Raw genomic sequence first — 23,334 nt, 5'->3', positions numbered from 1 at the left:
TTTTCCAAGGAAAATCGAGGGAAACTTTGATCTTGGAAATCCAACTTAGAAGTTTTTATGGAAAACTGTAAAAACTTGACTTGGGAAAACCGATTTTGGAAAATACTCAGAGTTTCTTGAGAAATCGATTTCTTTGAGAATGAAACTTTCTTAAGAAAATCATGGGAAAATCAATGATTTCATGATGCAAATGATATGAGTGAATGAATGCACTTTGAAAGATTTTCTAAGAAATTTGTTGGAAAATGTGTATTAAGTCAAAATAAATCCTTCACATATCCTGACTGTGGCCATGAATATGTTCAAAGTTTAATTGATTTAATGCATAATATTTTGAAAAATTTGAAAGATGATGTGCATTTTTAAGATAGCCTAAGAGTGTAGGCTCAATGTGACTAGTAGAAAGATGATGGATCTGGGTCTCGTTCATATTCCGACTAGGACCGTAAATATGGATTCCACCGAGTTCATCAACTCCCTAAGAGTTGGTGCACGTGCCATTCGTGTACATCCATAGTGCTTTTGAAATAAAATGCATGAATCATATAAGCAGGATATTGCATAAATTCAAACTATATGATATGCATCCTAGTCTAAGCAGGAAATTAAAATCTTATTCCAAGATTTACATTATTATATCACTAAATAAATGAAATAAAATAGAATTTTCAGACTTCAGCTCCTTCTTTTGAATGTCCCTGCCAAACTTGAAATAAGGTTAGCTCAAATATGTGGGTTTTTCCAAGATTTTCCAATAATATCATGAAATTATTGGATTTAATTGGATATAAACCCTATTCTCATGCTTCCTTGATATTTGAAATGATGTAAATGCAAGAAATTCAGTGGAAAATAGTTTGAAATTCGGAATGGTGGTCAAAATGACCAAAATACCCCTAATATTAAAGTTATACCTTGAAAATCAGGGTTTTTTGAAGGAAAACTTGGTAAAATTAAGATTTTAAAATTCAAATTGAATCAAATGATGATGAAATGCAATATGAGATATGATGACCTGTTGCTAAACACATTAGGACTCTAAAATCAGAATTTGACATGCTATCATTCATCAAAAATAATGAATTTCGCTTGGATCGGGGTCACGCAGGGCCCTTTTTGATGATATGGCTAAACCGAGCCTCAAATGAATTCCAAATTACACTAAATTCGGTATGAAGCATCTACCTACTCTGATAAACAGCCCAAAATGCTAAAAATCACGAAATGATATGATTTAAATGCTAAAATGTAAAGAAAGTCCTAGAAATGGTGGATTTTGCCTATGGACCCGAACCAAATGCAATGCTTAATATGATAATGCAAGATTTACAACATAAAAACTTATGATATTTTGCAGACTGCTAAAGGACCCGAAATGAAACATTTTTGGTTTTTACATCATCGGGATTTGAGCCATGGTGAGTTCGGTAAGAGGGATTTGGTTCTGACGGAGGTAAAAATCGACTTAATCTAATATAAAATGCTAAATAAATAGAACACAACCATGGAAATTTCTGATATTTAACAGAGATACTTACGACACCTACATAAACAACTTTCATGTTCATCACTTTGGCATTTGATCAACAGAAACACCGATACAAATATAAATTTTTACGCCTAAAATAACAGAACAGACAAATGTGACCAAACAGGTGACGGAAAAGAAAAATCCGAAACAGGTATCACCACTATTCTAAAAATCACAAGCTTTCATATTCAATAAGAGGACATATCTGACATAACTTTCATTTTTTACAGTTTTGGATTTGGACAAACACACAAAGAGAACTCATAGCCGTAAGTAGATCCAAAATCTCAGAGGCCCAAATCAGGCTCTGACACGTGTCCCGAACTCTCGGATTTTTTCAGAAAATAAAAAACATCATAAAAATCTGATAAAATCAGGTAAAACCTAGACATTCTACCGAGTTCAGAACATCTTTCGAAGCGAAAATCGGATCTCTCATGAGGGATATATCGATTTTACAATCGGAAAATAATTTTTAAAACGCATCCCGGGTAACAAAACCCGCCTTACCTCTTTGAACGTTTACTACAGTAAACGAATTTAAATGCTTCCGAATTTTTTGTAAAATTCTAGGGACACCTAAGGGCCCATTCCATGATTTTTTAGGAATTTTTGATAAAACATAAATGCATGAAATGACATGTGGACTGACTGACAAAAACAGAGAACTACTGAAAATGAGCAGAATTGAAATAAATGCTAAATTAATCCTAATTAACTCATGAAGCATGCTAAATTAACGAAATAAAATGCCAATTAAATCTAGCTAAATGTATGAATGCTAAAAATCATCAAGGAAGCATAATCTTGTATTTTTATATTTGTCGTTTTATGAGAATAGCTCAATCCATCCCTCGGATGAGCTCTTTCTTCAAACGACTCCCGAATCAAACCAATGGCATTATCATGGTGAAATCAATAGGAATGGAGGCTTACCTTGTGTTCTCCAGCGGTTTTGGAACTCCCAAAAAGAGCGGCTACCTTGATAAAGGGGTTTCAGAGGGGCGTGAATCCAAAGGACACCAAGAAAGAAAAAAAATGGAATTATGAAGTTCAATTCTCAAACAGGGCTCCCTGAGCTGGGCATAGGCTAGGGTATTTGTAGAAATTTTGGAGATTTTCAAAATTCAAACACAGTGAATCTGGACCTTCCATGTGGCGCCATCTCAGGGCATGCCATTTTGATTTTTTGAGAAAATAAAAAATGAGAATTTTGTGAGTGAGACACCTCAGCAAGGGAATTTGGAATTTTTCAAAAAGCTTGCTTGATTTTCTCTGCAGGAGTCTCCCAAATGGCGCCACCTCAGAGGATGTCCTCTTGGATTTTTAAATTCAAAGCTTGGTTTTCCTGGAAGAAGGAGAGATTGCCATGTGGCGCCACCTCAGGGTGGCTCCACACTGCCATGTGTGAGAAGGTAGGAGCAGAGGAAGCAGAAGATGCCACCTCAGAGGGGTTTGAATTCTACTTTTTCTGATGAAAGGAGAGACTGACATGTGGCGCCACCTCAAAGCATCTACATTGACATGTGTCAGAAGGAAAGGAAGAGGATTCAGATGGTGCCACCTCAGAGAGAGTTTGAAATTTAAATTTCTGCTTTTTCTAGAGGAAAGGAGAGACTGACATGTGGCACCACCTCAGGGTGGCTCCTACAATGACATGTGGCAAGAGGGAGGAAAAGGAGGGAAAGGGACACGTGGCACCATCTCAAAAAATGAATTTAGGGAGGAGACTTCAGGATTTGCGCCACCTCATCCTGGAGTTTGAATATTTGAATTGTTGCTTTTTCTGAAGGAGGCAGAAAATGACATGTGTCATTTGCTTTTTCTAAGAAGAGTAGAGAATGACATGTGTCATTTGCTTTTTCTATGAAGAGCAGAGAATGACATGTGTCATTTGCTTTTTCTGAGAAGAGCAGAGAATGACATGTGTCATTTGCTTTTTCTAAGAAGAGCAGAGAATGACATGTGTCACTTGCTTTTCTGAGAAGAGCAGAGGATGACATGTGTCATTTGCTTTTTCTGAGAAGAGCAGAGAATGACATGTGTCATTTGCTTTTTCTAAGAAGAGCAGAGAATGACACGTGTCACTTGCTTTTCTCAGAAGAGTAGAGGGTGACATGTGTCATCTACTTTTCCTGAGGAAAGGAGAGAGTGACATGTGTCACTTGCAGGAGACATAATTCAAATGGTGCCACCTTAGGGGAGACAAGCTCTACTTTTTGTGAACAAGACAACACATGACACGTGACATCTCATGGTGACCTTGGAATGACACATGGCGCAAGGTGAAGATGGTGGATGCTGACACATGGCATGGAATGAAGAGGGGGTCTAATGACATGTGGCGGCTTCTTAAGGTAGCCCCACACTGACACGTGTCAAAGGATGGCAGAAGAGAGAAGGTGACATGTGGCGCCACATCTAGGTGAACCCTATGCTGACACATGGCAGGTAAATGGGAGGAGAGAGAAAGGACAAGTGGCGCCAATCCAGGGGACAAGGCTCCTATTTTTTTGGGTTTTTCAAAATTCAAGTTTTTTTTTTTTTTCAAAAGAAAATCCTGTGTGACACCACCTCAATGTGGGTCCCACATTGCTTCTTTATTGAAATAAGGATAAAACAACATTTTCTTTTTGGAATTTTCATAAAATCTGGACTAATTGGTAAAACAGAAATTTTTGGAAAGAGTTGGCCCCTGTAGGGCGATTTTGTAAAAGAATGATAGTTGAAATAGTTTGACAAAAGGGCAAAATCTGAGATGAAATTTATTGAAAATTATCCAGACTGTTTTCCTGAGGAAATATTTTGAAATTCAGAGCCCTGGGGGTAAAATAGGAAGAATTGATCATTTTGAAGACCCAGGGTTTTGAAATCAATTTTGAAAAGGGTTGAAATTCAAATCTGGATTGAAATTTTTGAAATCGAGAGTTCTGGACCTCGAACTGACATGTTGTGCAGTGCAGTGATGTGAAATGCTCATGCAATGATATGCAATGCCATGTCTTATGGAATAGAATCTTGAACCAAGACTTGGAGATGCCTGTCTCCTGTCAGGAATAAATTTTTGAACATCTGAGCTAAAAATAGAGAAATTTTGAGAGTTGCAGATGCAATTTAGACTTATGTAAGGTCCGGGCTCAGAAAATGACCATTTTGCCCTCCGGCGATTTCAGAGGTAAATGAAAATTTGGGGTGTTTACGGATGCCCCTCTTTGCTACTAAGCAGCTTGTGGCCGAGCTTAGTGGCAAAGAAAAACACACCAAATTTGGGCTATATATAAAAAAATGCCCCAGTTAGAAGGATCTGACTGGGTGTGAAGAAATTGGACCGAGGAAGATGGTAGATATGAAGCGAAAAAATGGAGAGAAAAGACTCACTCTGTGAGAGTGAAATTAAGGGTTTTGCCCTTATCCTGGATGGGACAGAAAATGCTTCGTATGGAACAAAGCTCAGGTTTGACCCTTAACCTGATTGGGGAATAGAATATCTCATCGAAATGAGACTCAGGTTTGTACCCTTAACCTAATCGGGCGGAAGATGAAATACCTCTTTGAATGAGGCTCAGGTTTATGCCCTTATCCTGATCGGGCGGAAAATGGAATACCTCTTCAAAGGAGGCTCAAGTTTATACCCTTATCCTGATTGGGCGGAAAATAGAATACCTCATCAAAGGAGGCTCAGGTTTATACCCTTATCCTGATTGGGCGAAAGATGAAATACCTCTTTGAATGAGGCTCAAGTTTGTGCCCTTATCCTGATCGGGCGGAAAATGGAATACCTCTTTGAATGAGGCTCAGGTTTGTGCCCTTATCCTGATCGGGCGGAAAATGGAATACCTCTTTTAATGAGGCTCAGGTTTGTGCCCTTATCCTGATCGGGCGGAAAATGAAATACCTAAACAAAAGAGGCTCAGGTTTATACCCTTATCCTGATCGGGCGGAAAATGGAATATTTGGAAGGTGAATAAGACAACTTTTCTTGAAGAGGAACGATGCAGTGGAAATGGAATTGTAAGAGGCAAATTTGGAAAATGATCAAGACGATCCGATGAATTTTCCATCAGTGTGAAATATGAATAAGGTAAGGAGTAAGGCGACTCTTTCGACAACGCGAAAGATGACAAAGGTAATCCAAAGGAACAAGGCGATTCTTTCGACAACGCGAAAGATGACATAGGCAATCCAAAGGAACAAGGCGATTCTTTCTACAACGCGAAAGATGACAAAGGCAATCCAAAGGAATAAGGCGATTCTTTCGACAACGCGAAAGATGAAAAAAGGTAATCCAAAGGAATAAGGCGGTTCTTTTAACAATGCGAAAAATGACAAAGGTAATCCAAAGGAACAAGGCGATTCTTTCGACAACGCGAAAGATGACAAAGGCAATCCAAAGGAATAAGGCGATTCTTTCGACAACGCGAAAGATGACAAAGGTAATCCAAAGGAACAAGGCGATTCTTTCGACAACGCGAAAGATGACAAAGGTAATCCAAAGGAACAAGGTGATTCTTTCGACAATGCGAAAGATGATAAAGGTAATCCAAAGGAAAAAGGCGATTCTTTCGACAACGCAAAAGATGACAAAGGCGATCCAAAGGAACAAGGCGAGTCTTTTGACAATGCGAAAGATGATAAAGGTAATCCAAAGGAACAAGGCGATTCTTTCGACAATGCGAAAGATGATAAAGGTAATCCAAAGGAAAAAGGCGATTCTTTCGACAATGCGAAAGATGACAAAAGGTAATCCATTCGGAAAGAAGGCTAATCTTTCAACAACGTGAAAGATGAAAAAGACTATCCTTTCAGAGATAAGGCTAATCTTTCAACAATGTGAAAGATGACAAAGGAAAATCTCTCGAAGGTGTCAAGATGCATCAATATGGACCTCAAGCTCTCACTTAACGTCAGGATAGCTAGAAAATATTGTCAAAATGTTGGAAATTTTGTTGTTGATTCAAAGTAATTGAAAATGATGCTCATTGTTGTGAAAATATTCCTTCTTTTCTACATGAAGTATTACCTCCAAACATGATTGACTTCATAGAATCAAGATTTTGAATCCAAATTGCTTGCGATTGACCTTCTTCAAAGAAGTTATCAATTTCCTTTCTATGAATAGGAAAGAGAGAATTTAATATTATGAAAGCAATTGATGAAAGAATATTGATAATAGAATTTCACAAATTTAAAAAAGATTCTTGATAAATGGGGCAGTTTGATATCCTAGGAGCTTCTCTCATGATATTCTTTCTGCACTCTTTTGGCTCTCTGGTTTTTGCTAAATTCTCCTTCATTTTGGAGATGTTCCGACTTTTTTTCTCTTTTTTTTTTCTCTCTTGCCCTCTTTTGGGAAGGGTACGTCACAAACTCCTTCATCTTGGAGATGTTTCAATCCTTCTTGGTAGATGGGTTTGGAGATCTTTGGATGATAGCTGAAATTAAATATCTTTTGGGGATTGTCGAGAGGTTCATCGCATCTGCCTTCATCTCGACAGTGCTTTGGACTTTCCCTGGAAGGATCCGTCACAAACTCCGTCATCTTGGAGATGCTTCAAATCTTCTTTGGCCCCGGGGGTCTACTCATTTAATTCGCCTTCATCTTGACGACAAGTGAGAGATCCCTTTTGCGGATATTTAATTGCAGCTTAGGTGATTTGGAGGAGACATGGCTTGGATAAATGCTCTCTTTTCTAGCACTCAGGTTATTTCCACTGCCTCATTTTCTCAAGAATAGTCTTTAAAGATGTGCTATTGATTGCGATCAATATCAATCATTTATGGCTTTTCAATAACATTGAATCTTCTTTTCTGGCCATATCGAGGATTTATCCTTCATCCTTTTGGTTGGCCAATAGAAAGAATTGGAAGTTAGAATCTTTTTTTGCAAAATCTCCACTCTTTTGGAAGTAATGCTGAAGGTAGACAGAGGTAAAGATTTGTATAATAAAGTTTTTGAAATCAACAAATAATTGATTGACAGATTGACAAAATTTTCTTGAAATCCTTGATGAAAGAGTGCACTTGAGGTTCGGCTTAACGCATCCATGACAAAAATTATCCTCTCCTTTCCAAAGTGGACGACTATCAGTTCACTGGGAACAATATCAGTTTGATTAAGGACAACTATCAGTTCAAGGGAGAACGACTATCAGTTCACTTGGAACACTATCAGTTCAATGAAGAATGACTATCAGTTCAATTGGAACACTATCAGTTCAATGAAGAACGATTATCAGTTCACTTGGGAAAAATATCAGTTCGATGAAGAACGACTATCAGTTTACTTGGAACAGTATCAGTTCAATGAAGAACGACTATGAGTTCGCTTGGAACACTATCAGTTCAATGAAGAACGACTATCAGTTCACTTGGAACACTATCAGTTCGCTTGGAACACTATCAGTTCGATGAAGAACGAGGACCATTATAGAGAGTTGGATCGCTTCTATGAATGGTTTCAGGATTATCCCCTTATCATGAATGGGGAATGGAAATTGGATGACCTGGCAGTCGAAATTGAGAATTTTGGTAATTTGAAAATTGGAAATTGGGTGACCCGGAGGTCGAAATTGAAGAATTGAATGACCAGAGGGTCGAAATCGAAGAATTATGGAAAAGGATTCAGATTTATCCCTTAACCTGAATGGGAATTGATGCAAAATGAAATGCAAATGCATATGAAAATGTGAATGCAAAATTAATGCAAGTGGGTGCATATACATGCAAAATGAGAGATTGGTTTATCCTGCCTGCATACAGAATGTTTGAAAATAAAATTTCAAAAGATGCCCCAGTGTAACTGGGAAGAGGGAATAAAATTTAAAGAAGGCTCTCTGCTGGGCAAAGACAGGATCAAATTTTGAGGAAAATTTTAGACTTTTGGAGGAAAATATTAAGGAAAATATGGTAGACCATTGTAAGAGTATCCCATTACTAGGGATTGAGTCGTCATAAGGATTATGACAATTGTGTTGTCATCCTTTTGCAAGGGAAATAAACAACAGAAAATGTGCCTTGTTACCTAGGCGAGGTCGTCAACCATGAGAAAAACACCATTTTGAAGGAAATAGATATCTCTTGGAAAAACAATCCGCAAACGGATTTAGAATAAGGATAAGGCAAGTGGGTAAACAATTTCCACTGCAATAATCAAGGTATGCGTGAGGAAAATAAGGTGAAGAATTTTGCAAATAGACAAAAGGATTGAAAATCCAATAGAATAAAACATATGATTTTGGAAAATTGCATGTAGGTTGAAAATGCAGATGGAAATTCAAGATCCAGTAGAACGGGAGAATGGAAAATCACCTGGAGTTTTGAAAGAAATAAGATATTTGGAAAAATCATCCAGGGTTTGAGAAAATAAAGGAAAAGATGAGAATATGGATATTTGAAAATATTTTTGGAAAAATGTAAGGAAATAGAGGTAACAAACAAACACTCACATCCTGCACAAACATTTATGCGCATATAGCACTCCCTAAAAAGGATGACTCTAGATGCATTATTTTGAAAACAACTATAGGACCCTAATCCTAACTCTATGTTCAGATCATCTTTGTCCAATCCAGTTATGCCGATATACCCGGATCGAAATCCGAGGTACGTGGCATATAATTTCAACTCTGGTTCTAAGGTAAGGTTTTCCAACATCCTTGAGCACCTACCGATATACTTCGGACTGTGGCCCGCGGTACGTGGTAGGGGGGGTGTTGACCCAAATAGTTGGCGCAGTTGTGAGGCTCTGTTCCGAACTTGGGTTCTGGAAGAGAGCCCAGCAACGTGAAGACCGGGTAATGATAGGTAAGGGAGATTTTGAAAAAATGATCACATGCAAGAAATAGAGGGCTCAAGTCCTAGAGAAATAGATTTTGAAAATTTTGAAGAAGCATACATTGTTTGCATTCAGATCCTAAATTGAGGAGAGTTATATTTAGACCTAAGTCTATGTGAGCATGCAAATTTCTCCTCAATCTGGTCCTACCAAACCATGCCTAAGCTATATGCAGTCAATGTCAGCTAGGTTAGAATCTAGGCTCCTAGGCTCACATGATATTGAAAGTAAAAGAGCTGACATTTTGTGAACATAATTTTGATAATTAAACTAAAACACACTTTTGATCAGGCAAGGACAGGTCCCATCTCGGTCGCCAAACCTGTTATCGTTGCGAAATTTTTCCCGCCTTCCCCTTCCTTGCGGAAGAGAGAGGAAGAAACGCTTTCGCGATTCAAACATGACCGGATTTTGGAAAATGTTTTGAAATACTCCCCTCCGTTTTGAACATTGCGGGAAAATCCATGGGATGGGGCTCGACCTGTCGGTACGAGGTTCGACCGTTCCTGCCGCCTTTAACAGGGGTAATTGAACCAAGGACCAAAATTGTGCTTGACTTAGTGAAATTATCGAAATTGTGTTCTATCCTAAATGCACAGAGAATTCAGGCATGTGCTATGAGATTTTAGAAAATACAGCTTGAGAAACATGATGCATGCTTAGAAAATATTTGGAGTTGGAAATAGTTCTAAGGCAAATGATGGGAATCAATTTCTCAGGAAAACTCAGACCGAAAGGATTGAAAATCTCGAGAAAGTTCATAAAGATGTGGGAAAATCATGAATAGTTGAAAATCCTGGGAAAATAGAAGTGATTCTTGAGAAAAAGGTGAACATTTGAAAAGGAAAACACTTCTCGGGAAAATTCGGACTTTGAGAATTTTCTTAGGAAAATGATGGAAAGTTGATAGGAAAACTCATTTGAGAAAAAAAAAACTGAACTTGGGAAATTGAAATCCTGGGAATCTTAGCCTTAAAACCCTTGAAATACTTGGAAATTGATCTTTGATTCTTGAGAAAGATTGGAAAACTCTTTTTGAAAATCTTAAGAAAATAATATTTTCCAAGGAAAATCGAGGGAAACTTTGATCTTGGAAATCCAACTTAGAAGTTTCTATGGAAAACTGTAAAAACTTGACTTGGGAAAACCGATTTTGGAAAATACTCAGAGTTTCTTGAGAAATCGATTTCTTTGAGAATGAAACTTTCTTAAGAAAATCATGGGAAAATCAATGATTTCATGATGCAAATGATATGAGTGAATGAATGCACTTTGAAAGATTTTCTAAGAAATTTGTTGGAAAATGTGTATTAAGTCAAAATAAATCCTTCACATATCCTGACTGTGGCCATGAATATGTTCAAAGTTTAATTGATTTAATGCATAATATTTTGAAAATTTTGAAAGATGATGTGCATTTTTAAGATAGCCTAAGAGTGTAGGCTCAATGTGACTAGTAGAAAGATGATGGATCTGGGTCTCGTCCATATTCCGACTAGGACCGTAAATATGGATTCCACCGAGTTCATCAACTCCCTAAGAGTTGGTGCACGTGCCATTCGTGTACATCCATAGTGCTTTTGAAATAAAATGCATGAATCATATAAGCAGGATATTGCATAAATTCAAACTATATGATATGCATCCTAGTCTAAGCAGGAAATTAAAATCTTATTCCAAGATTTACATTATTATATCACTAAATAAATGAAATAAAATAGAATTTTCAGACTTCAGCTCCTTCTTTTGAATGTCCCTGCCAAACTTGAAATAAGGTTAGCTCAAATATGTGGGTTTTTCCAAGATTTTCCAATAATATCATGAAATTATTGGATTTAATTGGATATAAACCCTATTCTCATGCTTCCTTGATATTTGAAATGATGTAAATGCAAGAAATTCAGTGGAAAATAGTTTGAAATTCGGAATGGTGGTCAAAATGACCAAAATACCCCTAATATTAAAGTTATACCTTGAAAATCAGGGTTTTTTGAAGGAAAACTTGGTAAAATTAAGATTTTAAAATTCAAATTGAATCAAATGATGATGAAATGCAATATGAGATATGATGACCTGCTGCTAAACACATTAGGACTCTAAAATCAGAATTTGCATGCTATCATTCATCAAAAATAATGAATTTCGCTTGGATCGGGGTCACGCAGGGCCCTTTTTGATGATATGGCTAAATCGAGCCTCAAATGAATTCCAAATTACACTAAATTCGGTATGAAGCATCTACCTACTCTGATAAACAGCCCAAAATGCTAAAAATCACGAAATGATATGATTTAAATGCTAAAATGTAAAGAAAGTCCTAGAAATGGTGGATTTTGCCTATGGACCCGAACCAAATGCAATGCTTAATATGATAATGCAAGATTTACAACATAAAAACTTATGATATTTTGCAGACTGCTAAAGGACCCGAAATGAAACATTTTTGGTTTTTACATCCTCGGGATTTGAGCCATGGTGAGTTCGGTAACAGGGATTTGGTTCTGACGGAGGTAAAAATCGACTTAATCTAATATAAAATGCTAAATAAATAGAACACAACCATGGAAATTTCTGATATTTAACAGAGATACTTACGACACCTACATAAACAACTTTCATGTTCATCACTTTGGCATTTGATCAACAGAAACACCGATACAAATATAAATTTTTACGCCTAAAATAACAGAACAGACAAATGTGACCAAACAGGTGACGAAAAAGAAAAATCCGAAACAGGTATCACCACTATTCTAAAAATCACAAGCTTTCATATTCAATAAGAGGACATATCTGACATAACTTTCATTTTTTACAGTTTTGGATTTGGAGAAACACACAAAGAGAACTCATAGCCGTAAGTAGATCCAAAATCTCAGAGGCCCAAATCAGGCTCTGACACGTGTCCCGAACTCTCGGATTTTTTCAGAAAATAAAAAACATCATAAAAATCTGATAAAATCAGGTAAAACCTAGACATTCTACCGAGTTCAGAACATCTTTCGGAGCGAAAATCGGATCTCTCATGAGGGATATATCGATTTTACAAGTCGGAAAATAATTTTTAAAACGCATCCCGGGTAACAAAACCCGCCTTACCTCTTTGAACGTTTACTACAGTAAACGAATTTAAATGCTTCCGAATTTTTTGTACAATTCTAGGGACACCTAAGGGCCCATTCCATGATTTTTTAGGAATTTTTGATAAAACATAAATGCATGAAATGACATGTGGACTGACTGACAAAAACAAAGAACTACTGAAAATGAGCAGAATTGAAATAAATGCTAAATTAATCCTAATTAACTCATGAAGCATGCTAAATTAACGAAATAAAATGCCAATTAAATCTAGCTAAATGTATGAATGCTAAAAATCATCAAGGAAGCATAATCATGTATTTTTATATTTGTCGTTTTATGATAATAGCTCAATCCATTCCTCGGATGAGCTCTTTCTTCAAACGACTCCCGAATCAAACCAAAGGCATTATCATGGTGAAATCAATAGGAATGGAGGCTTACCTTGTGTTCTCCAGCGGTTTTGGAACTCCCAAAAAGAGCGGCTACCTTGATAAAGGGGTTTCAGAGGGGCGTGAATCCAAATGACACCAAGAAAGAAAAAAAATGGAATTATGAAGTTCAATTCTCAAACAGGGCTTCCTGAGCCGGGCATGGGCTAGGGTATTTATAGAAATTTTGGAGATTTTCAAAATTCAAACACAGTGAATCTGGACCTTCCATGTGGCGCCATCTCAGGGCATGCCATTTTGATTTTTTGAGAAAATAAGAAATGAGAATTTTGTGAGTGAGACACCTCAGCAGGGGAATTTGGAATTTTTCAAAAAGCTTGCTTGATTTTCTCTGCAGGAGTCTCCCAAATGGCGCCACCTCAGAGGATGTCCTCTTGGATTTTGAAATTCAAAGCTTGGTTTTCCTGGAAGAAAGAGAGATTGCCATGTGGCGCCACCTCAGAGTGGCTCCACACTGCCATGTGTGAGAAGGTAGGAGCAGAGGAAGAAGAAGATGCCACCTCAGAGGGGTTTGAATTCTACTTTTTCTGATGAAAGGAGAGACTGACATGTGGCGCCACCTCAGAGCATCTACATTGACATGTGTCAGAAGGAAAGGCAGAGGATTCAGATGGTGCCACCTCAGAGAGAGTTTGAAATTTAAATTTCTGCTTTTTCTAGAGGAAAGGAGAGACTGACATGTGGCACCACCTCAGGGTGGCTCCTACAATGACATGTGGCAAGAGGGAGGAAAAGGAGGGAAAGGGACACGTGGCACCATCTCAAAAAATGAATTTAGGGAGGAGACTTCAGGATTTGCGCCACCTCATCCTGGAGTTTGAATATTTGAATTGTTGTTTTTTCTGAAGGAGGCAGAAAATGACATGTGTCATTTGCTTTTTCTAAGAAGAGTAGAGAATGACATGTGTCATTTGCTTTTTCTGAGAAGAGCAGAGAATGACATGTGTCATTTGCTTTTTCTGAGAAGAGCAGAGAATGACATGTGTCATTTGCTTTTTCTAAGAAGAGTAGAGAATGACACGTGTCACTTGCTTTTCTGAGAAGAGCAGAGGATGACATGTGTCATTTGCTTTTTCTGAGAAGAGCAGAGAATGACATGTGTCATTTGCTTTTTCTAAGAAGAGCAGAGAATGACACGTGTCACTTGCTTTTCTCAGAAGAGTAGAGGGTGACATGTGTCATCTACTTTTCCTGAGGAAAGGAGAGAGTGACATGTGTCATTTGCAGGAGACATAATTCAAATGGTGCCACCTCAGGGGAGACAAGCTCTACTTTTTGTGAACAAGAAAACACATGACACTTGACATCTCATGGTGACCTTGGAATGACACATGGCGCAAGGTGAAGATGGTGGATGCTGACACATGGCATGGAATGAAGAGGGGGTCTAATGACATGTGGCGGCTTCTTAAGGTAGCCCCACACTGACACGTGTCAAAGGATGGCAGAAGAGAGAAGGTGACATGTGGCGCCACATCTAGGTGAACCCTATGCTGACACATGGCAGGTAAATGGGAGGAGAGAGAAAGGACAAGTGGCGCCAATCCAGGGGACAAGGCTCCTATTTTTTTGGGTTTTTCAAAATTCAAGTTTTTTTTTTTTTCAAAAGAAAATCCTGTGTGACACCACCTCAATGTGGGTCCCACATTGCTTCTTTATTGAAATAAGGATAAAACAACATTTTCTTTTTGGAATTTTCATAAAATCGGGACTAATTGGTAAAACAGAAATTTTTGGAAAGAGTTGGCCCCTGTAGGGCGATTTTGTAAAAGAATGATAGTTGAAATAGTTTGACAAAAGGGCAAAATCTTAGATGAAATTTATTGAAAATTATCCAGACTGTTTTCCTGAGGAAATATTTTGAAATTCAGAGCCCTGGGGCTAAAATAGGAAGAATTGATCATTTTGAAGACCCGGGGTTTTGAAATCAATTTTGAAAAGGGTTGAAATTCAAATCTGGATTGAAATTTTTGAAATCGAGAGTTCTGGACCTCGAACTGACATGTTGTGCAGTGCAGTGATGTGAAATGCTCATGCAATGATATGCAATGCCATGTCTTATGGAATAGAATCTTGAACCAAGACTTGGAGATGCCTGTCTCCTGTCAGGAATAAAATTTTGAACATCTGAGCTAAAAATAGAGAAATTTTGAGAGTTGCAGATGCAATTTAGACTTATGTAAGGTCCGGGCTCAGAAAATGACCATTTTGCCCTCCGGCGATTTCAGAGGTAAATGAAAATTTGGGGTGTTTACGGATGCCCCTCTTTGCTACTAAGCTGGCTTGTGGCCGAGCTTAGTGGCAAAGAAAAACACACCAAATTTGGGCTATATATAAAAAAATGCCCCAGTTAGAAGGATCTGACTGGGTGTGAAGAAATTGGACCGAGGAAGATGGTAGATATGAAGTGAAAAAATGGAGAGAAAAGACTCACTCTGTGAGAGTGAAATTCAGGTTTTTGCCCTTATCCTGGATGGGACAGAAAATGCTTCGTATGGAACAAAGCTCAGGTTTGACCCTTAACCTGATTGGGGAATGGAATATCTCATCGAAATGAGACTCAGGTTTGTACCCTTAACCTGATCGGGCGGAAGATGAAATACCTCTTTGAATGAGGCTCAGGTTTATGCCCTTATCCTGATCGGGCGGAAAATGGAATACCTCTTCAAAGGAGGCTCAAGTTTATACCCTTATCCTGATTGGGCGGAAAATGGAATACCTCATCAAAGGAGGCTCAGGTTTGTGCCCTTATCCTGATCGGGCGGAAAATGAAATACCTAATCAAAGGAGGCTCAGGTTTATACCCTTATCCTGATCGGGCGGAAAATGGAATATTTGGAAGGTGAATAAGACAACTTTTCTTGAAGAGGAACGATGCAGTGGAAATGGAATTGTAAGAGGCAAATTTGGAAAATGATCAAGACGATCCGATGAATTTTCCATCAGTGTGAAATATGAATAAGGTAAAGAGTAAGGCGACTCTTTCGACAACGCGAAAGATGACAAAGGTAATCCAAAGGAACAAGGCGATTCTTTCGACAAAGCGAAAGATGACAAAGGCAATCCAAAGGAATAAGGCGATTCTTTCTACAACGCGAAAGATGACAAAGGCAATCCAAAGGAATAAGGCGATTCTTTCGACAGCGCGAAAGATGAAAAAAGGTAATCCAAAGGAATAAGGCGGTTCTTTCAACAATGCGAAAAATGACAAAGGTAATCCAAAGGAACAAGGCGATTCTTTCGACAACGCGAAAGATGACAAAGGCAATCCAAAGGAATAAGGCGATTCTTTCGACAACGCGAAAGATGACAAAGGTAATCCAAAGGAACAAGGCGGTTCTTTCGACAACGCGAAAGATGACAAAGGTAATCCAAAGGAACAAGGTGATTCTTTCGACAATGCGAAAGATGATAAAGGTAATCCAAAGGAAAAAGGCGATTCTTTCGACAACGCAAAAGATGACAAAGGCGATCCAAAGGAACAAGGCGAGTCTTTCGACAATGCGAAAGATGATAAAGGTAATCCAAAGGAACAAGGCGATTCTTTCGACAATGCGAAAGATGATAAAGGTAATCCAAAGGAAAAAGGCGATTCTTTCGACATTGCGAAAGATGACAAAAGGTAATCCATTCGGAAAGAAGGCTAATCTTTCAACAACGTGAAAGATGAAAAAGGCTATCCTTTCAGAGATAAGGCTAATCTTTCAACAATGTGAAAGATGACAAAGGAAAATCTCTCGAAGGTGTCAAGATGCATCAATATGGACCTCAAGCTCTCACTTAACGTCAGGATAGCTAGAAAATATTGTCAAAATGTTGGAAATTTTGTTGTTGATTCAAAGTAATTGAAAATGATGCTAATTGTTGTGAAAATATTCCTTCTTTTCTACATGAAGTATTACCTCCAAACATGATTGACTTCATAGAATCAAGATTTTGAATCCAAATTGCTTGCGATTGACCTTCTTCAAAGAAGTTATCAATTTCCTTGCTATGATTAGGAAAGAGAGAATTTAATATTATGAAAGCAATTGATGAAAGAATATTGATAATAGAATTTCACAAATTTAAAAAAGATTCTTGATAAATGGGACAGTTTGATATCCTAGGAGCTTCTCTCATGATATTCTTTCTGCACTCTTTTGGCTCTCTGGTTTTTGCTAAATTCTCCTTCATTTTGGAGATGTTCTGACTTTTTTTCTCTTTTTTTTTCTCTCTTGCTCTCTTTTGGGAAGGGTACGTCACAAACTTCTTCATCTTGGAGATGTTTCAATCCTTCTTGGAAGATGGGTTTGGAGATCTTTGGATGATAGCTGAAATTAAATATCTTTTGGGGATTGTCGAGAGGTTCATCGCATCTGCCTTCATCTCGACAGTGCTTTGGACTTTCCCTGGAAGGATCCGTCACAAACTCCGTCATCTTGGAGATGCTTCAAATCTTCTTTGGCCCCGGGGGTCTACTCGTTTAATTCGCCTTCATCTTGACGACAAGTGAGAGATCCCTTTTGCGGATATTTAATTGCAGCTTAGGTGATTTGGAGGAGACATGGCTTGGATAAATGCTCTCTTTTCTAGCACTCAGGTTATTTCCACTGCCTCATTTTCTCAAGAATAGTCTTTAAAGATGTGCTATTGACTGCGATCAATATCAATCATTTATGACTTTTCAATAACATTGAATCTTCTTTTCTGGCCATATCGAGGATTTATCCTTCATCCTTTTGGTTGGCCAATAGAAAGAATTGGAAGTTAGAATCTTTTTTTGCAAAATCTCCACTCTTTTGGAAGTAATGCTGAAGGTAGACAGAGGTAAAGATTTGTATAATAAAGTTTTTGAAATCAACAAATAATTGATTGACAGATTGACAAAATTTTCTTGAAATCCTTGATGAAAGAGAGCACTTGAGGTTCGGCTTAACGCATCCATGATGAAAATTATCCTCTCCTTTCCAAAGTGGACGACTATCAGTTCACTGGGAACAATATCAGTTTGATTAAGGACAACTATCAGTTCAAGGGAGAACGACTATCAGTTCACTTGGAACACTATCAGTTCAATGAAGAACGACTATCAGTTCACTTGGAACACTATCAGTTCAATGAAGAACGATTATCAGTTCACTTGGGAACAATATCAGTTCGATGAAGAACGACTATCAGTTCACTTGGAACAGTATAAGTTCAATGAAGAACGACTATGAGTTCGCTTGGAACACTATCAGTTCAATGAAGAACGACTATCAGTTCACTTGGAACACTATCAGTTCGCTTGGAACACTATCAGTTCGATGAAGAACGAGGACCATTATAGAGAGTTGGATCGCTTCTATGAATGGTTTCAGGATTATCCCCTTATCATGAACGGGGAATGGAAATTGGATGACCTGGCAGTCGAAATTGAGAATTTTGGTAATTTGAAAATTGGAAATTGGGTGACCCGGAGGTCGAAATTGAAGAATTGAATGACCAGAGGGTCGAAATCGAAGAATTATGGAAAAGGATTCAGATTTATCCCTTAACCTGAATGGGAATTGATGCAAAATGAAATGCAAATGCATATGAAAATGTGAATGCAAAATTAATGCAAGTGGGTGCATATACATGCAAAATGAGAGATTGGTTTATCCTGCCTGCATACAGAATGTTTGAAAATAAAATTTCAAAAGATGCCCCAGTGTAACTGGGAAGAGGGAATAAAATTTAAAGAAGGCTCTCTGCTGGGCAAAGACAGGATCAAATTTTGAGGAAAATTTTAGACTTTTGGAGGAAAATATTGAGGAAAATATGGTAGACCATTGTAAGAGTATCCCATTACTAGGGATTGAGTCGTCATAAGGATTATGACAATTGTGTTGTCATCCTTTTGCAAGGAAAATAAACAACGGAAAATGTGCCTTGTTACCTAGGCGAGGTCGTCAACCATGAGAAAAACACCATTTTGAAGGAAATAGATATCTCTTGGAAAAACAATCCGCAAACGGATTTAGAATAAGGATAAGGCAAGTGGGTAAACAATTTCCACTGCAATAATCAAGGTATGCGTGAGGAAAATAAGGTGAAGAATTTTGCAAATAGACAAAAGGATTGAAAATCCAATAGAATAAAACATATGATTTTGGAAAATTGCATGTAGGTTGAAAATGCAGATGGAAATTCGAGATCCAGTAAAATGGGAGAATGGAAAATCACCTGGAGTTTTGAAAGAAATAAGATATTTGGAAAAATCATCCAGGGTTTGAGAAAATAAAGGAATTTGGTTCTGACGGAGGTAAAAATCGACTTAATCTAATATAAAATGCTAAATAAATAGAACACAGCCATGGAAATTTCTGATATTTAACAGAGATACTTACGACACCTACATAAACAACTTTCATGTTCATCACTTCGGCATTTGATCAACAGAAACACCGATACAAATATAAATTTTTACGCCTAAAATAACAGAACAGACAAATGTGACCAAACAGGTGACGGAAAAGAAAAATCCGAAACAGGTATCACCACTATTCTAAAAATCACAAGCTTTCATATTCAATAAGAGGACATATCTGACATAACTTTCATTTTTTACAGTTTTGGATTTGGACAAACACACAAAGAGAACTCATAGCCGTAAGTAGATCCAAAATCTTAGAGGCCCAAATCAGGCTCTGACACGTGTCCCGAACTCTCGGATTTTTTCAGAAAATAAAAAACATCATAAAAATCTGATAAAATCAGGTAAAACCTAGACATTCTACCGAGTTCAGAACATCTTTCGAAGCGAAAATCGGATCTCTCATGAGGGATATATCGATTTTACAATCGGAAAATAATTTTTAAAACGCATCCCGAGTAACAAAACCCGCCTTACCTCTTTGAACGTTTACTACAGTAAACGAATTTAAATGCTTCCGAATTTTTTGTAAAATTCTAGGGACACCTAAGGGCCCATTCCATGATTTTTTAGGAATTTTTGATAAAACATAAATGCATGAAATGACATGTGGACTGACTGACAAAAACAGAGAACTACTGAAAATGAGCAGAATTGAAATAAATGCTAAATTAATCCTAATTAACTCATGAAGCATGCTAAATTAACGAAATAAAATGCCAATTAAATCTAGCTAAATGTATGAATGCTAAAAATCATCAAGGAAGCATAATCTTGTATTTTTATATTTGTCGTTTTATGAGAATAGCTCAATCCATCCCTCGGATGAGCTCTTTCTTCAAACGACTCCCGAATCAAACCAAAGGCATTATCATGGTGAAATCAATAGGAATGGAGGCTTACCTTGTGTTCTCCAGCGGTTTTGGAACTCCCAAAAAGAGCGGCTACCTTGATAAAGGGGTTTCAGAGGGGCATGAATCCAAATGACACCAAGAAAGAAAAAAAATGGAATTATGAAGTTCAATTGTCAAACAGGGCTCCCTGAGCTGGGCATGGGCTAGGGTATTTGTAGAAATTTTGGAGATTTTCAAAATTCAAACACAGTGAATCTGGACCTTCCATGTGGCGCCATCTCAGGGCATGCCATTTTGATTTTTTGAGAAAAAAAAAAATGAGAATTTTGTGAGTGAGACACCTCAGCAGGGGAATTTGGAATTTTTCAAAAAGCTTGCTTGATTTTCTCTGCAGGAGTCTCCCAAATGGCGCCACCTCAGAGGATGTCTTCTTGGATTTTGAAATTCAAAGCTTGGTTTTCCTGGAAGAAGGAGAGATTGCCATGTGGCGCCACCTCAGGGTGGCTCCACACTGCCATGTGTGAGAAGGTAGGAGCAGAGGAAGCAGAAGATGCCACCTCAGAGGGGTTTGAATTCTACTTTTTCTGATGAAAGGAGAGACTGACATGTGGCGCCACCTCAGAGCATCTACATTGACATGTGTCAGAAGGAAAGGCAGAGGATTCAGATGGTGCCACCTCAGAGAGAGTTTGAAATTTAAATTTCTGCTTTTTCTAGAGGAAAGGAGAGACTGACATGTGGCACCACCTCAGGGTGGCTCCTACAATGACATGTGGCAAGAGGGAGGAAAAGGAGGGAAAGGGACACGTGGCACCATCTCAAAAAATGAATTTAGGGAGGAGACTTCAGGATTTGCGCCACCTCATCCTGGAGTTTGAATATTTGAATTGTTGCTTTTTCTGAAGGAGGCAGAAAATGACATGTGTCATTTGCTTTTTCTAAGAAGAGTAGAGAATGACATGTGTCATTTGCTTTTTCTGAGAAGAGCAGAGAATGACATGTGTCATTTGCTTTTTTTAAGAAGAGCAGAGAATGACATGTGTCATTTGCTTTTTCTAAGAAGAGTAGAGAATGACACGTGTCACTTGCTTTTCTGAGAAGAGCAGAGGATGACATGTGTCATTTGCTTTTTCTGAGAAGAGCAGAGAATGACATGTGTCATTTGCTTTTTCTAAGAAGAGCAGAGAATGACACGTGTCACTTGCTTTTCTCAGAAGAGTAGAGGGTGACATGTGTCATCTACTTTTCCTGAGGAAAGGAGAGAGTGACATGTGTCATTTGCAGGAGACATAATTCAAATGGTGCCACCTCAGGGGAGACAAGCTCTACTTTTTGTGAACAAGAAAACACATGACACTTGACATCTCATGGTGACCTTGGAATGACACATGGCGCAAGGTGAAGATGGTGGATGCTGACACATGGCATGGAATGAAGAGGGGGTCTAATGACATGTGGCGGCTTCTTAAGGTAGCCCCACACTCACACGTGTCAAACGATGGCAGAAGAGAGAAGGTGACATGTGGCGCCACATCTAGGTGAACCCTATGCTGACACATGGCAGGTAAATGGGAGGAGAGAGAAAGGACAAGTGGCGCCAATCCAGGGGACAAGGCTCCTATTTTTTTGGGTTTTTCAAAATTCAAGTTTTTTTTTTTTCAAAAGAAAATCCTGTGTGACACCCCCTCAATGTGGGTCCCACATTGCTTCTTTATTGAAATAAGGATAAAACAACATTTTCTTTTTGGAATTTTCATAAAATCTGGACTAATTGGTAAAACAGAAATTTTTGGAAAGAGTTGGCCCCTGTAGGGCGATTTTGTAAAAGAATGATAGTTGAAATAGTTTGACAAAAGGGCAAAATCTTAGATGAAATTTATTGAAAATTATCCAGATTGTTTTCCTGAGGAAATATTTTGAAATTCAGAGCCCTGGGGGTAAAATAGGAAGAATTGATAATTTTGAAGACCCAGGGTTTTGAAATCAATTTTGAAAAGGGTTGAAATTGAAATCTGGATTGAAATTTTTGAAATCGAGAGTTCTGGACCTCGAACTGACATGTTGTGCAGTGCAGTGATGTGAAATGCTCATGCAATGATATGCAATGCCATGTCTTATGGAATAGAATCTTGAACCAAGACTTGGAGATACCTGTCTCCTGTCAGGAATAAAATTTTGAACATCTGAGCTAAAAATAGAGAAATTTTGAGAGTTGCAGATGCAATTTAGACTTATGTAAGGTCCGGGCTCAGAAAATAACCATTTTGCCCTCCGGCGATTTCAGAGGCTGGATGCTGATGCTTGGTGGAAATGTTGAAGAGGTGAATGAAAATTTGGGGTGTTTACGGAATATCATCATAGTTTCTTGAGAAATCGACTCCATGAAATGAAAATCTCTTGAGGAAATCATGAGAAAAACAGATGATGCAGATGATTTGAATGAATGAATGCACTTGGAAGAGATTTCTGAAAAATTGGTTGGAAAAATGTGGATTAAGCCAAAGCAAATCCTTCCCATATTCTGACTGGGGCCATGAATATATTCAGGGTTTATTTGAGTTAATTCACAATATTTTGAAAACATTGGAAATATGAGGTGCATTTTCAAGATAGCCTAAGAGTGTAGGCTCAATGTGACTGGTAGAGAGATGATGGATCTGGGTCTCGTCCATATTCGACTAGGGCCGTAAATATGGACTCCACCGAGTTCATCAACTCTCTAAGAGTTAGTGCACGTGCCATTCGTGTTCATCCACGGTGAAATTTGAAAAATTGAGATATATGCATCATATAATCAGGATATTGCTTAAATCAAACTATATGAGATGCGGCCTAATCTATGCAGTAAAAGTAAATCTTATTCCAATGTTTACATTGGATTGTTACATTGCATAACATAAAGTAAAAGAAAATTAAAATGGAGCCAAGGAGTCAGCATCTTCTAGATTTTCCTGCAAAATAAGAGTTAGTACAAGATAACCAAGGGAATGGGTATATATATATAATATACAACAAAAATATACAGGTAAATATAGAAATACTTGAATTTATGATGAATGATATATGATGATGAAGATATATTCACAAAAAGTAAAAGAAAAGAAAATATATGTGATGACAAGTGTACATGAAGGGATATATACATATATACATATACACGTATACATATAGGTAGATATACAATAGATATACATATATATAGA

The sequence above is a fragment of the Nuphar pumila genome, chromosome 4, assembly GCF_984573655.1.
Source record: "Nuphar pumila chromosome 4, dmNupPumi1.hap1.1, whole genome shotgun sequence".
NCBI classification, from domain to species: domain Eukaryota; kingdom Viridiplantae; phylum Streptophyta; class Magnoliopsida; order Nymphaeales; family Nymphaeaceae; genus Nuphar; species Nuphar pumila.
Note: the sequence above shows the minus strand (reverse complement) of the source record.